Below are 17,191 nucleotides of genomic sequence, written 5' to 3' on the forward strand. Positions count from 1 at the left end.
AGTAGACAAACCACTAAGTAGTATAAACTGGACATATTAAACGTGGCATCAAGAACAAAGCACAGTCATGTGTTGCTTTAAAAGCTCTAGAAACTGTAATTGTGAATATCAAAACTATAGCATTTATAAACCTACCTAGCATAACACAATTGTATACACTGACAGTTTTAGCATACCTTGACATTTAAAAAAAAATACAGGTTGCACACTGCATTTGGTATTCTAATCATGGCACATGATAATCCTTATGACAGTTATAACTGGATATTCTGCACATATGTTAATTCAGACATTATGCCATGCTATATTCCCTCAGGATGTTTAACCATAAGGAATGAAACTTACCCGTGTGGCAATTTCTCCGTTTGCATAGAAATTGTTCTGAATTGACGTCATATAACAAACATTAAAAAAAGTTAATGAGCCAATTATGTCAAAAATTATACCCTGAGCATGTCATCAACAGATCTAATAAAAAAGCAAAACATTACAACAGGGAGGCTTTGTTAAAATCAACCCAGAAACATCTGAGAAAGAGATTGATCTGTGTAACCACGTATTCCAGCTACTCGAATATCATGAAGAAATAGATCACAAAACCCTGGTACATGCTGAATATAGGCAAGCAACATTTTGAAAAAACCCCTTTTGCATTTAGATGGAGCAAAACTTTTAGGGGCCTACCGGTTCATACCCATCCTAAGAATGATAGGAGCCCCACACAAACAGAGCTTAGGGCTTTAACTAAAGTTTGAGGACATCATCCTTGTGGTCCTGTTCGGTATGCCATTTGACTGACAACATATTAGAGGTTAATTTGGGTCTGAAGTCTCCGTGGAAACTGCGCAAGTTCACTAATTGCAATAGCGAAGGAGTTATATGTATGATCACGTGTCCTTGTTCCTTTTGTTAAATTGGCATGGCCCTGAGGAAAATACAAGTATGTATTGGAGAACACATGAGTAATATATGGTGTAAATGGAGTACAACAAAGATGACCAATCATTTTTTATGTATGAATCACACAAAGAATGATCTGAGATGGTCCTATCAAGGTAAACAGCCCTTACTATGAATCTGTCACCCCGCATGTTGTAACAACGCATACCATTACCACGCAAGGCGTTACGACGACTTGCGGAGGGCTGAGAAGGTGTTGGATTTAAAATCCAACACCTTCCCTACTGTCCGCACAGACTGGAGTTGGAATAGTAAATAATACTATTCCAACATCCAGCGACCCCCTCTGCAAGTCGTTGTTACGACTTGCGGGGTAATGGTATGCGTTGTTACAACGCGGTCGTTGGAATGACCGCGTTGTAACAACATGCGTGGTAACGGCAAGCGAAATAAAGAGGCATATTCTCCTATCAAAGGGATACTAGGTTAGTCACTACTGAGGTTTGTCCCAGGAACCAAACGAGGCACAGAATATGTTATAAGAGATGTTTAGTTTAGCCGATTTGGGATAGAGACATCCATGGAATGTTATAATTCAGGCCATTTCGATCTGTATTAAATCTGTGTATCCATCTCTGCTCTTCCAACAATAACATTGCGGTTTTTCTCATTTGATGATCCTTCAAATCCAATTTGTCCAGCACTAATATTTGACAATGGTAAAAATGTGGATGTACATAAGAATATTTAACGTGATCGGTGTGGTTATTATTAATTTTTGTTCAGGGTTGTGACCAACATACTCCTACATTGGGGATGCTACAATTTAGGAATACTTGTAGGTTATGAGACCTATGTAAGAAGCAAACTCTGGGTTGAGCATGCAATGGACTACACTTATACACTCTCCACCACTGTGTGTGCATGATTAAAGGAGCACCTTTTTCTTTGGACTCTGAGATTTATTATGTGGACATATGTTGTCAATCTACTAATATCTGTGTTGTTGGAACAATTAAATATAGGTTCTATATTGCTGGCAATAGAAGCAAGACCCAACACCATATTGCCATCAGCAGTTGTGGGTTGTGTTACATTTCAATGCATTTTACTATGGATTTAAAGCAGCAACGGCATTTAAAGTCCCGAGGAATGGCGATGACACTTTGATAAAAGATTGGAAAGGGAAGAAAAATGTCGACCTCCGCTTAGTGGGTCGAAATATTCCCCACTTTTCCTTTTATTGACCCCTCTGGGGATTCAAATAAAATGAACACTGCTACCTGTTACACCAAGCAGTTTCGGGCTGGCTAAGATGCATGTGAACATATATTAATGGCCATGTGGGGTATACAGTTTTGATGATATATAAGATGCATCAAAGCCAGTCAGAGCCCACCATTCCAAATAGGATGAGTACAATAAACTTTTCCGATAACCTGAGCTCACCCTCTGGTAGCTGGGAACCGAGCAGTCAGGCTTATCCTCAGGGCTCAAGTGTAAACCGTTGTCAATACACTCCCCTTGCAACACACTGTGTTTACCACAAAAGACTTCATACCGTATGTATAAAAATGCTTGTCTTTGAATTACACACAAGCACTGAATTCAAAAGACTTTCCCATTGCGGGAAGGTCAATTAGTTCCTAGTCTCCGACTACGCCTCATGACCCAGCCTCTTAGTCTTTCAACTCTACCAGCCAATGATACACGTTGCCTCTGCTGGAGCCCTGTTCTCTAGACAGTCGAAACCACCTAACATGGAAAGAAACTGTTAATTAGTTTCATCCATCCGTATTGGACTCTTTAGGCGCCTGATGACACCTGCATGAGGGCGGGATCGCTATCCCTCCAGTAGACAAAAGGTTGTGACCAAGGAAGTTGGGACGCTTCCTGTCGAGAAACATTTTCTCCTCACTCGAAGGTGTGACCTGCCATTGACCCCCAACCCCCGGCAGTCAGCTGCAGGTGCCCATAAGGGATACAAAACCCCTCGGGTCTCGTCACAATGCTTTCCAAAACAAAGCACCCTGTGGCGTGTGTCCAGGGCGAGGGAACCAATGGCCTTGGACAGAGGCAGCGATATCAAGCACTGTCGTCTCCCAATCTGGAGGCATTAGACAGTCAGCTCCCGGCTCAGGTTCCCCCAACACCGCTTGGACACCACATGCTTTGGAGCACAAGCGAACACAGGTCCCCTTGGCTGCAAGCACGTGTCCCTCAGACTCTGCAAGCTTCCCACACACTCAAACTCCTCACGTCCCGGCACCTCAGATGGCTGCTGATCTTTGCACACACACTCCTCCTGCACAGCGAGATGATGGTGTATGTCAGGACGGTCCTTGTCCCAACCACGATCACTTCCACCTGTCTCCACCTTACCCAGTGTGGCCCTTACGATCTCGTGCAGACAGAGAGATCCTTTGTGTCCCTGGGATCCCGTGGACAGGAGGCAAGCTCATCGGCCCTTGTAGAGTACTTCGAAACCCAGGCCATGACAGCTGTCACTAGTGGCAAGCCAGCGAAGTCCAGGCAAGATCCACCAAGTGATATTCCGCTTCTTGGAGCACGACAAGCTCCAAACCACCACTGTGGATAGTCCATTTGCAGTCCCTCTTGCCCAGCTTAGTATGGTTCCAAATCCAAAAGTGCCTTCACTTTGAGAGGCGGAACCCCGAGTAGTTATACCTCCTATGGCCTTTGAGGATATGATCAGTTCAAAAGGCCACATTTGAAATGCACAGGCCCTCTCTAAATGTTGTCCTGTCTGCCATCCTACCCCAGGAGGTTTCATCCCTATCTTTAGTGGGGCCTAGACCCTGCCCCTTGGAATGCAGGAGCCAATTCCACCCCCACCTAACCGCCGCTGAAAGGCCCTTCAGAGTCACACGTCAGCAGTTTCCTGTGAACCCCTAGTTTAGTAGGTGTTTTTAAGTTTCACCTTCACCAGTTTTGTTTCCCCTATCATATAGTTCACTTTTGAGAGACCATATGAGTGCCATAGCATTACAGCCATCAAAACATTCCCCCTAAGCTCCCCAATACATTAATTATATGTAGTAGCTTGCATCATAGGGCCCATTTGGGTTGGTGCCAGGAGAGGCCCGATGATGAAGCATGCTACCCAACGGGTGGGTGAGGGCTTTCCTCCTTAAACCTTAGTTATTTTCACCTCTGGGTGCCTTTTTAGTGTTAGTACTACATGAGAGACAGTCAGTTCTTTTGTGTTTATTGGAATTGGTAGGAGCACTGAACTGACTTCATTGACTCCTCCTGACCCTTTTATTTTGGATCATTTGTTTGAGGGGACTGCTAGGAGGGTATTTCTGTAGTGATTAGTGTAGCCTGGGTCCTTAAGTACATGGGCAGCTAGTACCTGCTGTGCATGCTCTGTGGGAATGAGTCTTTCAGCTTTAACCCCATACCTTACACTGCTCTAGGAATAAACTAGTAAAAGAATACAGGAAGAACATGGCTGCATCCTACAATCAAATGCTCGACATCAGTGGTAAAAAATATAAAACATTTGGGGAATTTTTAAACCCCTAAAAGGCTTAAATACATAAAGTAAAATATTGAACAGAGTGGTTAACTTATCATTTAGCTGTCTGAGCTAAAAATCTACAAATTCAGAGACAGATGTGTAGTCCATGCAGATATGTTTGAATCATAAAAGTGCAACCTCAGATTTTCACCACTGGGGACAATTGATGTAATTACAAACCGGTGTTAAAGTAGGAACATCTAAAGTAGGCACACTGACTGAAGTGAGACCATAGTAACTGCAGAAAACATTGCTGAAACTTGTCTGACAGATCAGTGGCCTTGACATGGGACACGAAGTAAGCACCGCCCTTGCCATACTTGGAAACTGCCCAGCATGCTTGCGGAGATGGTGAGGTGGATTATGAGGCCGAGGGACAAGGCATATATTCGCCAACACTCCTGATTTAGGCAGAAGAGACACACATTTGTAAGATATACATCACACAATGTTGTCTTTTGTCAGTGTAAAACTTCCTTTACCCAAGAGTTGCAGAAACTAACCCCGATGCCAGCATACTCCACCAGGTGTACTATTTCATGTACAGCACAAATCCATGTAGATGTGATTGCTTTAGCTTCCTAGGCTCTCCAGAGGTATGGCTGTCCTTGAATGCAAATGCAAAAAGAACTGTTGATGGACAGAATGCAGAACAATGTCATACATTCACCCCAGTACAGAGATCTGGGCCTAAATCCATGGTTTTTTTGCTTCCCATGCCATTTCAGTTTGAACCCAGCCATATGCAAATCAGTCTTGACCCTGTGCCCAATAAGAACAGTCCAGCCCGAACTGCCAGGCCAGGGCCTCCCTGGACTGGATACAAGCATCCTAGGACCGGTTTCGGGGTTTCACCCCTCTTCAGCCAGATAGCTTGATTCCAGTGTCCTTGAATGCAAACCATGCTTAGCCAGCACTACCCGACACCTAATGTGTCTGAAGAAATGTGACAGTTAATCTGTCCTGGCTTAATTAGTTGTGAAGGCTGCGTTTTCAAATGTCTTGTGGGGTTAAGGCACCTGCTTCATATATTCAGGGCCACTAGAATAATGCGATTGTGCAGCTGCTATGTTTTCCAGCATAATTATAGATTTGCTGCATTTGCCACATAATCTATCATCGGCTGCATAATCGGCATATTTTAACAAAAAAAGGTGTTTTGAGCTCATGCTCTCAAAAATTACCAAAGACGCAGCAATAAGTGATGCTGTGCAGTGGAAGACCCTTTGCAAAGATTGACAGGCCACCATTCTGTTCCATATTGCTATGTTTGTGCGTTCAACTCATACTAAAGAGGTGCAAACAACGGCCAGACCATGTTAACAAGTATCAAAATGACAAAATAATGAACTATTATTTTCACAAAATGTGCAGCATTACGCTGCATAATTTGCCTTTTCTTGCCTCATAATTTATTCAAGCCTGTCGCATAATTTCACCCTCCCTGCCACATAATTCCAGTGGCCCTGCATACGTCTTTGTGTGCCCTTTAAATCTCGGGGGAAAAATAATATTGATAAAATGACTCTAGTGGTTAATGAACTTGCTGAAGAGATACGTGTTTTGTCTGGTCACTGCCACTCATAACGTAGAATAGAGAGTTAATGTGTCTCCTGCAAAGCCCATTGTGTAACATATACAGATGACAGATTTTTATTTTATGTAGATAGGTAAGTGCTTTTAACGTTAAGTTCCTTTTGTTACTTGCAGTTCATAAATCGCAATCCTTCTAAGATAGCACAGTGAGATATGAACCAGCAACAAGGAGCTGCATGCAAACGGCATGGCATCGGGTTAGACTAGGACAGCTGGAGTTATGCAATTCTGCGGCAGCACCCCTTTGCCTCATAACAATGAACTTGCCACACTTGCCATATAACTCATCATCCACTGCATAATATGAAGATTTTAACAAACAATTGTTTCTAGCTCAAACTGATCAAAAGTTATTAAATCCATGGCAACATGTGTCTGCAGAATGGAAGGCCCTTCACAAAGATTAACTGGTCATCTTTTATTTGATTATTCCTGCATTTGGATATTAAACTGGTACTAATAGGGTGAAATCTTTTCCCCAATAGTGTTTCGATGTGTAAAAATGACAAAATAATCAAGCAATGCAATCGCAAAATGTGCTGTATAGTGCCGCATAATTTGCATAATCTTGCTGCATAATGTAGCCAACCCTGTCTCATAAATGGGTCCTCTCTTTCAGCATAATTCCAGAGTCCCTGGTTTAGACATTATTGATTTTTTCTCAATATGTTATTATAATAAGGGTGCTAAAAAGGATTTATTTCGGTAGTAATATAGGGCCAGATGTTTGAAAATATTTTGCGTTTACAAACAGTGCGAATTGCAACATTTGGTCGTTTGCGAATGCAAAATGGCCTTTCCTTATGTGTGAAAGGTTTTGCATTTGCAATTTAGGTAATCACAAGTTTTTACGCTTACCTAAATTGTGAATGTAAATAGGGAATCTCAATTTGCGAATCCCTAATGCACATGTAAGAAGCCTTTCCTAAATGCGAACTGTGCATTTATGAAACACTAATCACCATCAACTTCAAGTTGATGGTAACCATGTGCAAACTTTGATAAATGCACAATTCGGCATTTTTCAAAGTGCCATGTAGCGCACACATGCCCCTAGGGCATGTGTGTGCTTTACAAATGCACACTTTCTTTTTTTGGGGTGCTTTAGGAGGGCCTTAGTCCCCTGGACACCCTTGACTTTGCCTTAGCTAATTTGCGATTACCAATTAAGTAATCTCAAATTAGCTAATGCAAAACCATCCGCACCTATGGGCCATTCAGCCCATAGGAACAAATGGAGTAATATTACCTAATAGCGATTTGCTATTTACCGAATCACTATTAGGTAATATTAAGGAATAACCAAATCTTAGGCGATTCCTACTTACGTAGCATTTTGCGATTCCAAAATAACGAATGGGTAAAAATTGCTATTTGCGAATCGCAGGGTGCTTTTTTGATACATCTGGCCTAAAGTCTTATTAATACAGACACCCCAACCACTGTATTACGTTTTAAATCCTGACTTTATCATTGTCTCGGCCATGCACGCTTAACATGTATTGCCTACCCATAAGAATGATGTGTGGCTCGTACACCTTGCAACCCTCATTGCCTTTTGCAACCCAACCATTACATTGATTTAAACACTTTATTGTCAATGTATAATGTGTACGTGTGATGTAAAGTGCTCTGACACCCTACAATGGGATATGTAGCGATATAAAATAATTACATTAAAAAAATATTGATATTTACATTGGTATCTGTAAAAATACTCATCCAGAAGTATACATCTGACATTCTTACAGTGCATGCATATCTCTTATATGCAGGGATTTAACAAAGTCAAAAGCTTGCTTCCAAATTGTTGTTTCTCTGAAGATCTAGTGAAGTGATGACAAGCTGTGTGCCTTTGTTTCCCCTCCATTGCATTGGCATCTAGGTTTGAGGCTCCAGGTAGCAAGATCGCACCGCTCCGTCTAGAGTCTACTAGGCAACAGGCCTGTGAAGATCCACTGACGGCTAGAGCCAGGACCAAAATTCATGAGGTGGTACGTAGGGTCTCTATTCACACTCGATTCAAACTTATACAATATAACTACATACACCTTGTCTACCTGTCTCCGAGCAGGTTGCAAGCTATATATCCAGATCCGTCCTCTAAAAGCACTAGGTCCGGATACGTAAAAGCTGATTTTATCCGTATAGTGTGCCAGTATTCGTCATCGCAATGTATTGGACGGACGTGCTAGCCCACATCAAATCCTTCACAGGATGGTTGATCCCTAATACCATTAAACAGTGTCTGCTGGGCCTAATCATGGAAAACCCCAGAAAGAAATTGAGCAGAAAGTTTGCGAACCTATACCTTGTGGTGGCCAAGAGACATATTGCAATAGCCTGTTTGAGCCAAGATCCTCTACGATGCTGACATGGAGAAGCGATTTGTTGGAGTGGGCGGGAGCAGAAGAGGCGGCCTGCGGCGAAAGAGACAGGACGACAAATTGATTAATGATCTCCTCTCTTGGGGGACGATGGCGCAAACTCTGGCGGGCCCTGCCCTGGAAGGCCCCACTGACACAGAGTCTGGTGCTACGCACTGAGGTTGCCGGACCCCCACAGGGGGCACATGTACCCACTTACTGAACGCAGACCCCACAGGTATTAAATTATACCCTGCAACATGTGGTTCATCCTTCCTGATCCACAATCTAGCTGGCGGTCTGTCAAGCTCTTGTCTCTGGCTTACTCCCTGGTGACCGCAGGGGCTGCTCCTCCATTAGGGTGGGGGAGCGCCGCCCCATTGCTTTCTCGCAGTGCGAAAAGCAGATAATAAAATGGTCTATTAAATAACTTTTTATTTTCTGCTTCTCCCGCTGTGAGAAAGCAGAAGGCAGGGGTATGCCTGGTTGGGGACGGGCAAGCGGGAGGATATGCCTGGTTGGGGGCAGGCGGGTGGGCGGGTCGGGGAGGAGTGGCTTGCACCAATCTGAGTACCCTGACTGCTTTGGTCAGCCCTGGGGACGACCAAAGCAGTCATGCGCACTCTACATTATCTCTACTCTACATTTTCTCTATGTAGGCTGCATGCAGCCTACATATAGAAAATGGCCTCCCTACAGTTGCCTGGCTGGGTGCTGTCCGGGACTCTGCACCAATCACAACGCTGCCATTGCAGCATTGTGATTGGCTTACAGGAGGGGAGGGATCATGCCTGTTCCTGTTCAGGAGCAGGAAAATGCGAACCCGGCCAAGGAGCAGAGGCAGCGCGGGACCGGTCAGGTAAGTCCCCCCCCTCTCCCCCCCCCCCGCTGTACCCCCACGTGACCCCACCCATGAGAATTGTGAGCCGCGACTGGGTGACCGATGTCTACCTGGAAGACGAGGGGCGGGAAGGGTGGGGGGAGTTAGTTTAAAATAATTGTTTCTTTACTGGAAAGTTTGTTCTGAATTCAATTGGGGTAAAGAAATGCGCTAAATACAAGAACTATTATATATTATCATAACAAAAACAACAGCAACAGGCCTAATTCTGTGTAAAGTTGCTTATTGGATAAACATGTACATATGACTAATGCAGTTCATTCTGATACAAAATTATATTTTATTCTTATTCTTGTTTATCTTAATTCATATTTTTCTTTTTTTGCTATTTAGATATTTTCGTAATACATATAGTCATGTTTTCAATTCACAACCACATATGTACATAACATATACACAGAAAATACACATCACAAACAATACATTACAGTGCTGTGCAAAACACAAATATAAAACCAGGAGAGGAAGTTCCTATATTGACATCTCTTTTCAGAGGCTGACGGTCAAATAGAACACGACGCGCGTTTCGGCGTTTTGAGCCTTCTTCAGGGAACATGTCTCAACTTTTTCTGTAGTTCTAAGGCAAAGCTGTGATCTGCAATTTTTCACAGCTGAAGATAATTTTTTCTTTAGATATAGAGGAATTTCACATAAATTCGATCAATTCTGATGATGATTCAGTATTTCAATAGCCGGTTATAAATATATTGAGTCCCTCTTATTGGTTATTCGATACAGGGGCGTAACACAGGCCCCCGCATCCCCCGTGGTGCGAGGGGGCCCCCCCAGCTGCAGGGGGCCCCCTCAACCTAGTAATAAAACCTGAGCGCTCCGTTATAAATCTGGATCGGGCCCCTCTGTGTACATTGCAGAGGGACCCCTTAAACCTTTGGTACCCCACTGATTCGATAATATATTTTAATGATTGCACTCCAGCACATTGGGGAACAATGAAATTCAGTAATAATTATCTTCACGTCTTTGACGTCTGGTCTGTAACACTAAAGAATTTGCACCGACACCTCAACGGGGTTCTAGAAGGAGTCCTCGGCCATATATATTCTATGTCTCACCCGCACACTTTATCTCGTCTGCTGCCTCGGACTCCTCTCAAGGATGCTGCTGCGTAAGAATCCTGGTATCGAATCTGTTCTTGTGTGTTTAGTTAACCACAGACGCGGTTGTACAATGCCAATCAGAGCATTATCACCTTCCCACCACCCAAACTATAGGAAAGTACTCCAACCTGTATCTTTTCCAGCGTTTCCAATCTATTAAATACCATTTTATTTTCTGCTTCTCCCGCTGTGAGAAAGCAGAAGGCAGGGGTATGCCTGGTTGGGGACGGGCGGGCAGGAGGATATGCCTGGTTGGGGGCAGGCGGGTAGGCGAGTCGGGGAGGAGTGGCTTGCACCACTCTGAGTATCCTGGGGCCGACCAAAGCAGTCATTCGCACTCTACATTTTCTCTATGTAGGCTGCATGAAGCCTAGATAGAGAAAATGGCCTCCCTACAGGTGCCCGGCTGGGTGCTGTCCGGGACTCCGCACCAATCACAATGCTTCCATTGCAGCATTGTGATTGGCTTACAGGAGGGAAGGGAGCATGCCTGTTCCTGTTCAGGAGCAGGAAAACGCGGACCTGGCCCAGGAGCAGAGGCGGTGCGGAACCGGTCAGGTAAGTTTTATTTTACCCCCCGCTGTATCCCCACGTGACCCTCCCCCTCCCCCCCACGAGAATTGTGAGCCGCGACTGGGTGACCGATGTCTACCTGGAAGACGAGGGGCGGGAAGGGTGGGGGGAGTTAGTTTAAAATAATTGTATCTTTACTGGAAAGGTTGTTCTGAATTGCATGACAATGTGAAGCTGTTGCTTGTTGCAAAGCTTGCATTTTTGTTAAAGCACTAACACTTATCGTGATAACAAATAGATCGAAGTCCTGCAATCTATAGACTGGCTGGTCATGTGGCGCTCCAAACGTGAATCACATTATCCTGTAATGACTTGCATACAGTTATATGTGTTGAAATGCAAATAAAGAAATATACATAAAAAAAGAAAGTATGTGTGTAGCAAATGCAGCAACAACCCCAGCAGCAACAAAGAAATTGGAGCCTATGACCTGCAGCTAAAGCACAAGTCTCTGTAGCATGTGCATTAACCCCGTGGGCTACTATCCTTTGATTTGAACCTGTGCCCTGTAGGCTAAACAAAGATCTTTGCTGAAGGCGCGGAATCACACCATGAGATTTCATGCTGGATTTGAACCGTTAGAAAACTAGTTACAGACACATCTCAGTAGCAGGTACATTAACCTCATGTGCGATCCTACTGGACAGTGCTTAATTTGAGCCGGTGGTTTCCGGTGCTTAGCACCTGCACTTAATTGTCAACAACACACGGATGACAGTCTGCCACATGGTGGCGCTGCTCATCTATTTAGAGATGAGCAGAACAACGCTTATGAATACAATATACATAAAAAATTACTGATATCTGCCTCCCTGGTCATACCTTTAGTTTTGGGGACCTCAAATAATCTGAACTATCGCACTTGCAGGGTTAAGAGTTGTTTGGGGCACTGCGTGGCGCAAGCTGCAGCGGCCCCCTGGCCAGTGCCCTGGCACTTAGGGTTTTACTAATTAAGCACTACTGGGATTGAAGCCTGTGACCCTCAGGTTACACAATGATGCCTACAGCAGGCTCAAAGTGAGCCCCGTTTCAGACGTGCTAGTAAAAACGGACACCGAAACCCCATAGGAACCTCTATTCATGTCCTTAACTTCACTGGCCAATAACAATGATCGATTTCCGAACAATTAATGTAAAAAAAAATATGGTTTTCGATGTCAGCGATTTAGCTCTTGTTTAAATTGCAGGTTTTACTTAATCATGCACCAAAATACCAGTCGCGTGGCACACTGTACGGATCATAACAATGTAGTTTATGTGTATAAGCCACAAACTTAATTACACATGCTACGCCCCTTTTAGAGACACCCCGGGGCAGAGTTACAAGCCCCTTGCGCCACTTGTGCGTCACTGTTGTACGTCACTTTTCCCATGTTAACTTAAAAGTGACGCAAAAGTGGCGCAAGAGGCTTGTAAATCAGCATCCCCCTCCCCCGTTTTACATCCCACTTACAGCCCTTGTTCAGCTATAGTGATATGGAAACAGGTGATCTGCAGCTCAAGACAGACCTTTACAGCAGGCGCGTTGACCCCATGAGCTGCTTTCATGGGATTGCACTCTGTAACGTGCAGTTTTGAACGAGAGTTCTGCAGCGCGGGCCTTACCCTCCTAGTAATATATACATGGGACGGATAGAAAAAGAATTAGTAGGAGAACTGTGAACGCATAGCAGGCAGGAGCGGATCCTGTGATTAATACATTACAGACGTCAGAGCCGGCACTTAACTTGTCAGGCCCTTAATGTGCCGGTGCGTTCCGAGAGGGCGGCGCGCTGCCAACAAGCGCGCGAATTGTCAAAGCAAGTTATAACTCACCCACGGAGGAAAACGAAACTCAGACAGAGGGAAGGGGCGAGCTAGACAGAAGAAGCAAACTGGGGGCGAGGCGGGGAGGAGGTGTGTTAGAAGGAGAGAGGGAGAGAGTCGAGACATTCACAGAGGGTATAGTTAAACAGAGAGGGACGCGGGAAAGTGAGCAGACGGTGTTAAAAGGGAGAGAGAGATAAGATATATTTTTACAAAGAAGAAATAAATGAAGTGAGGGAAGATGGAAAGAGTGAGGGAAGAAGTGTAGAACGAGGGATAAAGAACATAGAGATGCTGATGGGAACAGAAGAAAGAGATACAGAAGAAAGAAGAATGCGACTCAAAAGTGAGAAGAACAGAGAGAGAAAAAGGGGCGACAAAGGTTGCTAGAGGAAATCATACACATAGAAAGAATGAGACAGAAAGATATGGACAGCACGAGAGTGTGGGATAAAAGAAGAAAAGCAAGGGTGAGGGGAAGGCAAGGTAGAGAATGGAACTAGAATATGGAAAGAATAGTAAACTGAGGTCGAAGGAGAGGAAAGATACATGGTAAATTAGCTCAGCGCTCTGTATTTTGAGCTCATAGAACAAATTGTCTCCTTTTACGCACACTTCGACAATATAGATCTATTAATATATATTTTTAATATTCTTCTGAATTCCATGCTTGATGGATGGTCTGTCTCTTGGCGCGAGCACTCTTGAAGTCTTTGCTGAGTTAGAGCCTAATTTACTCTAAGTTGGACCGCGGCGAAACAGCAGCCCTCATCCTCCTGGACCTGTCACCTGGCTTCGATCCTGTCTCCCCTCACATCTTGATCAACAGACTCCACCACATCGGAATCCAGGGAGATGCCCTCTAATTGACCGCTTCATACCTCACAGGAAGAACGAAGAGAATCCGTCTCCCACAGTTCACCTCAGAACCCAAGTAGATCCTCTGCAGCATCCCCCAAGGATCGACTCTCAGACCCACCCTCTTCAACACGCACACGACCGCACTGGCCGACACCGTCAGATCAGACAGACTCAACATCATCTCCTACGCCGACGACCCCCAGCTCATCCTCTCGCTGTCAAAAGATCCCTCCACCACCAGAGCCAACGTCCACAGTTGTATGATTAATGTCACCGACTGCCTGAAGGACAACTGTCTCAAGCTCAACACGGACAAGACAGAATTGCCCATCTTTGAGAACAACACCTCCCCATGGAACGAAGCATGGTCGCCTGCTGAGCTCGGCCCATCCCTCGCCAAACAGACCACGTCAGCAACCTTGGCATCTTCTTGGACAGCAAGCTATCTATGAAGAAACAGGTAAACGCACTCTCATCCTCTTGTTTCTACACCCTATGCATGCTCCGCAAGAGCTTCAGGTGGCTCCCAGGCAACACCAGAATGACCTTCACGCAGGCCCTCATCACCAGCAGGGTGGACTATGGGAACACACTCTACGTAGGAATCACCACACGGCTCCTGAAGAGACTGCGGACAATACAAAACTCAATGGCTAGACTCAGCCTCCACCCCCTTCCCACACACAGACCCACAATACATCACAACTCAAGCAGCAACACGCGCGACCGATCCAGAAGAGATGCCTGTTCAAGATGCTGACCCACACATACAAAGCCCTGCACAACGAAGGACCAGCATACATCAACAAACACATGACCTTCCACCAACCAACCAGACACCTACGTTCCGCCTCCCTCTTCCTTGCAGACACCCACCAGATCCACCAAAGCAACATCGGAGGAGTCTCCTTCTCACACCAGCCAGCCAAAGCTTGGAATGACCTCCCCCTGCACCTCAGGACCACCCGTCGCTCCCGGAATTGAGGAGAGGACTTAAGACCTGCTTGTTTGGATGAACAATCACCGTTAGCTACTCCTGTGCCTTGAGACCATTGTGGGTGATTTTCTGCGCTCTATAAATCCCTGATTGATTGATTGATAGATTGATTGATAAATAAGCTAGATGCACCACTCTAGCGGACTATTCACAGCCCATGACGAGATGCCAGGGTTGCAGGACATGTATGCCCTCTGCAAGCTTTGGTGCTCAAGATATATAATAGAACCATTTTATATTGGTTGTGGGGAAAATGCGTTATGAAAGGTTACAGAAGATGGATGTTAGCATGATAGACACACTGCCTTGTGTGCCCGGTAGGCTGCCTTAACCATAGAACTGGTCTCAACTGGAACAAGACCGTATCAAAAGACAGAGAGAATAAAGACAGGATAGTGGGGGAAGGGAAGACAGTTCTAGACATAGAAAGAACTGAGACTAGCAGAAGAGAATTAGCAGCATGATTGCCTGCTTCTGAGTCACACACATAGAGTATATTGACATCATTAAGCCTTTTTACGTGAGAACAGATTATGAACAATCTTACAGTCTGCACCCAGTACTGCTTTAGTTTCATTAAAAGAGGATATCATTCCACAAAAGCATTTGAGGACTACATGTCGCTTGGACCCACAGGAATCTTTCAAAACCTGCAATGGTGGCTGCCATCTTGAAATCTTAGGGGCGTATTTATGAGGGGAGTTGTGTCGCGCTTGCACCACGCAACCTGGTGCATGCCCAAAATAAGATTTATGAAGCCAAGCAAGGCCACCTTGCATGGACCAGAGTGACTTCATAAATCCAGAGTAACGCAATGCAGCACAGCGCAAGTCACTGCGTTGCCTCACTCTGCCCTGAGAAGGCGTTCCATTGTCGTTGTGTGGATGTTCCCACACAACTCTCATGGACTTTGATGCATTCCCAGATTTACCAACGCCATGTAACACCGGGCATTAGAATGGTGCAACAAGGAGAAATTTGTAATTTCTCCTCGTTTTTTTTCTCTTTCCATGTTTGCTGCATTCTGCAGCATACATAGGAGGTGCAAATCGCCATTATTTATTGTTTATAAACAATCATCCCTGCAGCGCAGGCACCCTTGAAACATTGCGACAGGGTGCCTGCACTGGTGCTAGGCAGCTTTTTTTGTGACAGCGGGAGGGGAAACACAGGGGTGTGCCGTATTCTTGTGATTACGGCGCATCCCTGTGTTTTGAAAATGTCGGGGCGCGGTGCTCTGACATTTTCTTGTGAATATGCCCCTATGTGTGCTGCATTTTGCAGCACACCTGGAAAGAGGAAAATTCCTCAGGATTGTTTTTGCGCAGGAAGGGGCACCTTCCTGCACAAAACAATCCTCCTTACAACACAGACCCTCTTGCACCATTGTGCAAAGGTGCCGGCGTTGGCGCTAGGCAGCCAAAATGGCACCAACCCAGGGACAAAGTCAGGAATGGGCTATATTCTTTTAAATACAGCTCATTTCTGCCCTTTCAAGCAAGGTGACTTGTTGCTCTGCATGACTATCCTATAATTATGGCCCTTAAAGTATAAGTTCTCAATGAGCCAGAGCATCCGTGCTAGACAATTGAGAAACGCTGTAGCTAGAACTTTGTCGTTAGAGCTTTTGGAATTTACAGACTTCTGAAATCGACTAAGGGGCTTATTTATGAGCACTTTGCGCCGCCGTTCCGTCACTTTCTGTGATGCGGCGGCAGTGTACAAAATGCGCCACGTTGTGCCATATTTACAAAGTGACGTATCTAAGTAGATGCGTCACTTTGTAAAGCACTGAGCTACATTATACCTGCGTCAGGTATAATGTATGCAGGGTGGTCGTTCCCCCGCAAAAATGGTCATAGAAGTGGCGTAGTTAAATCTATGAGATTTCACTACGCCAATTCTAGGAGACCACTGCATCAAAATCTTACGCCTGCCCCACAGCAGGCGTAAGACTGACGCAGGAACCTTTAACATGGGCTTGCCATTTGTAATGAGCCATTGCTGGAATAGCGTTACTTTTGCGACACACTCCAGCAATGCATCATTACTGTGCCTACAGATTCCGACGTATCTGTAAATCCTTGCGACATGGAGTGCCGTACAGTAAATACGGCGCAACCATGGTGTCTTAAGAAGGACGCACTGAAAAGTGTCGCAACCAGCCACGACCCGTATAGGGCGTGCTAGCGGGGCGGTGACGTAGGGCGGGGGAGGGGCAGGGTGGGGTGTTGTAAAATGCGGCATACGGCCCATTTCAGGTAAGTAACGAGAAAAAAAATGAATTACGTTGCGCGCGCTGCATCGCCAAATGCGATGCAGCGCACGCAACAAAATAATTTTTTTATTTATGTTTTTAAAACGAAAACAAAAATAAAAGGTATTGTTATTTGCAATGTCAATAGCTCAAACTCGCATAAATGCGAGACCTATTGCATTGCAAATGTTTGTTAGATTAGTGAGTAGAAGCGCTCCCTTTAGGCCCCTGTGACAAAATAATTAAATAAATAAGCACGGCCACTAAAGTGA

The 17,191-nt window shown here is 44.9% G+C and overlaps 1 protein-coding gene across 1 annotated transcript in view; it reads right to left on the minus strand.

Moving 5' to 3' along the window:
* LOC146812694 (von Willebrand factor A domain-containing protein 1-like) overlaps positions 1-17,191 on the minus strand; it is a 145,456-nt gene that overhangs the window by 49,024 nt on the left and 79,241 nt on the right. The gene's annotated exons all lie outside the window — the stretch shown is intronic.

The sequence above is a fragment of the Triturus cristatus genome, chromosome 7 (assembly GCF_964204655.1).
Source record: "Triturus cristatus chromosome 7, aTriCri1.1, whole genome shotgun sequence".
In the NCBI taxonomy this organism is placed as follows: Eukaryota; Metazoa; Chordata; class Amphibia; order Caudata; family Salamandridae; genus Triturus; species Triturus cristatus.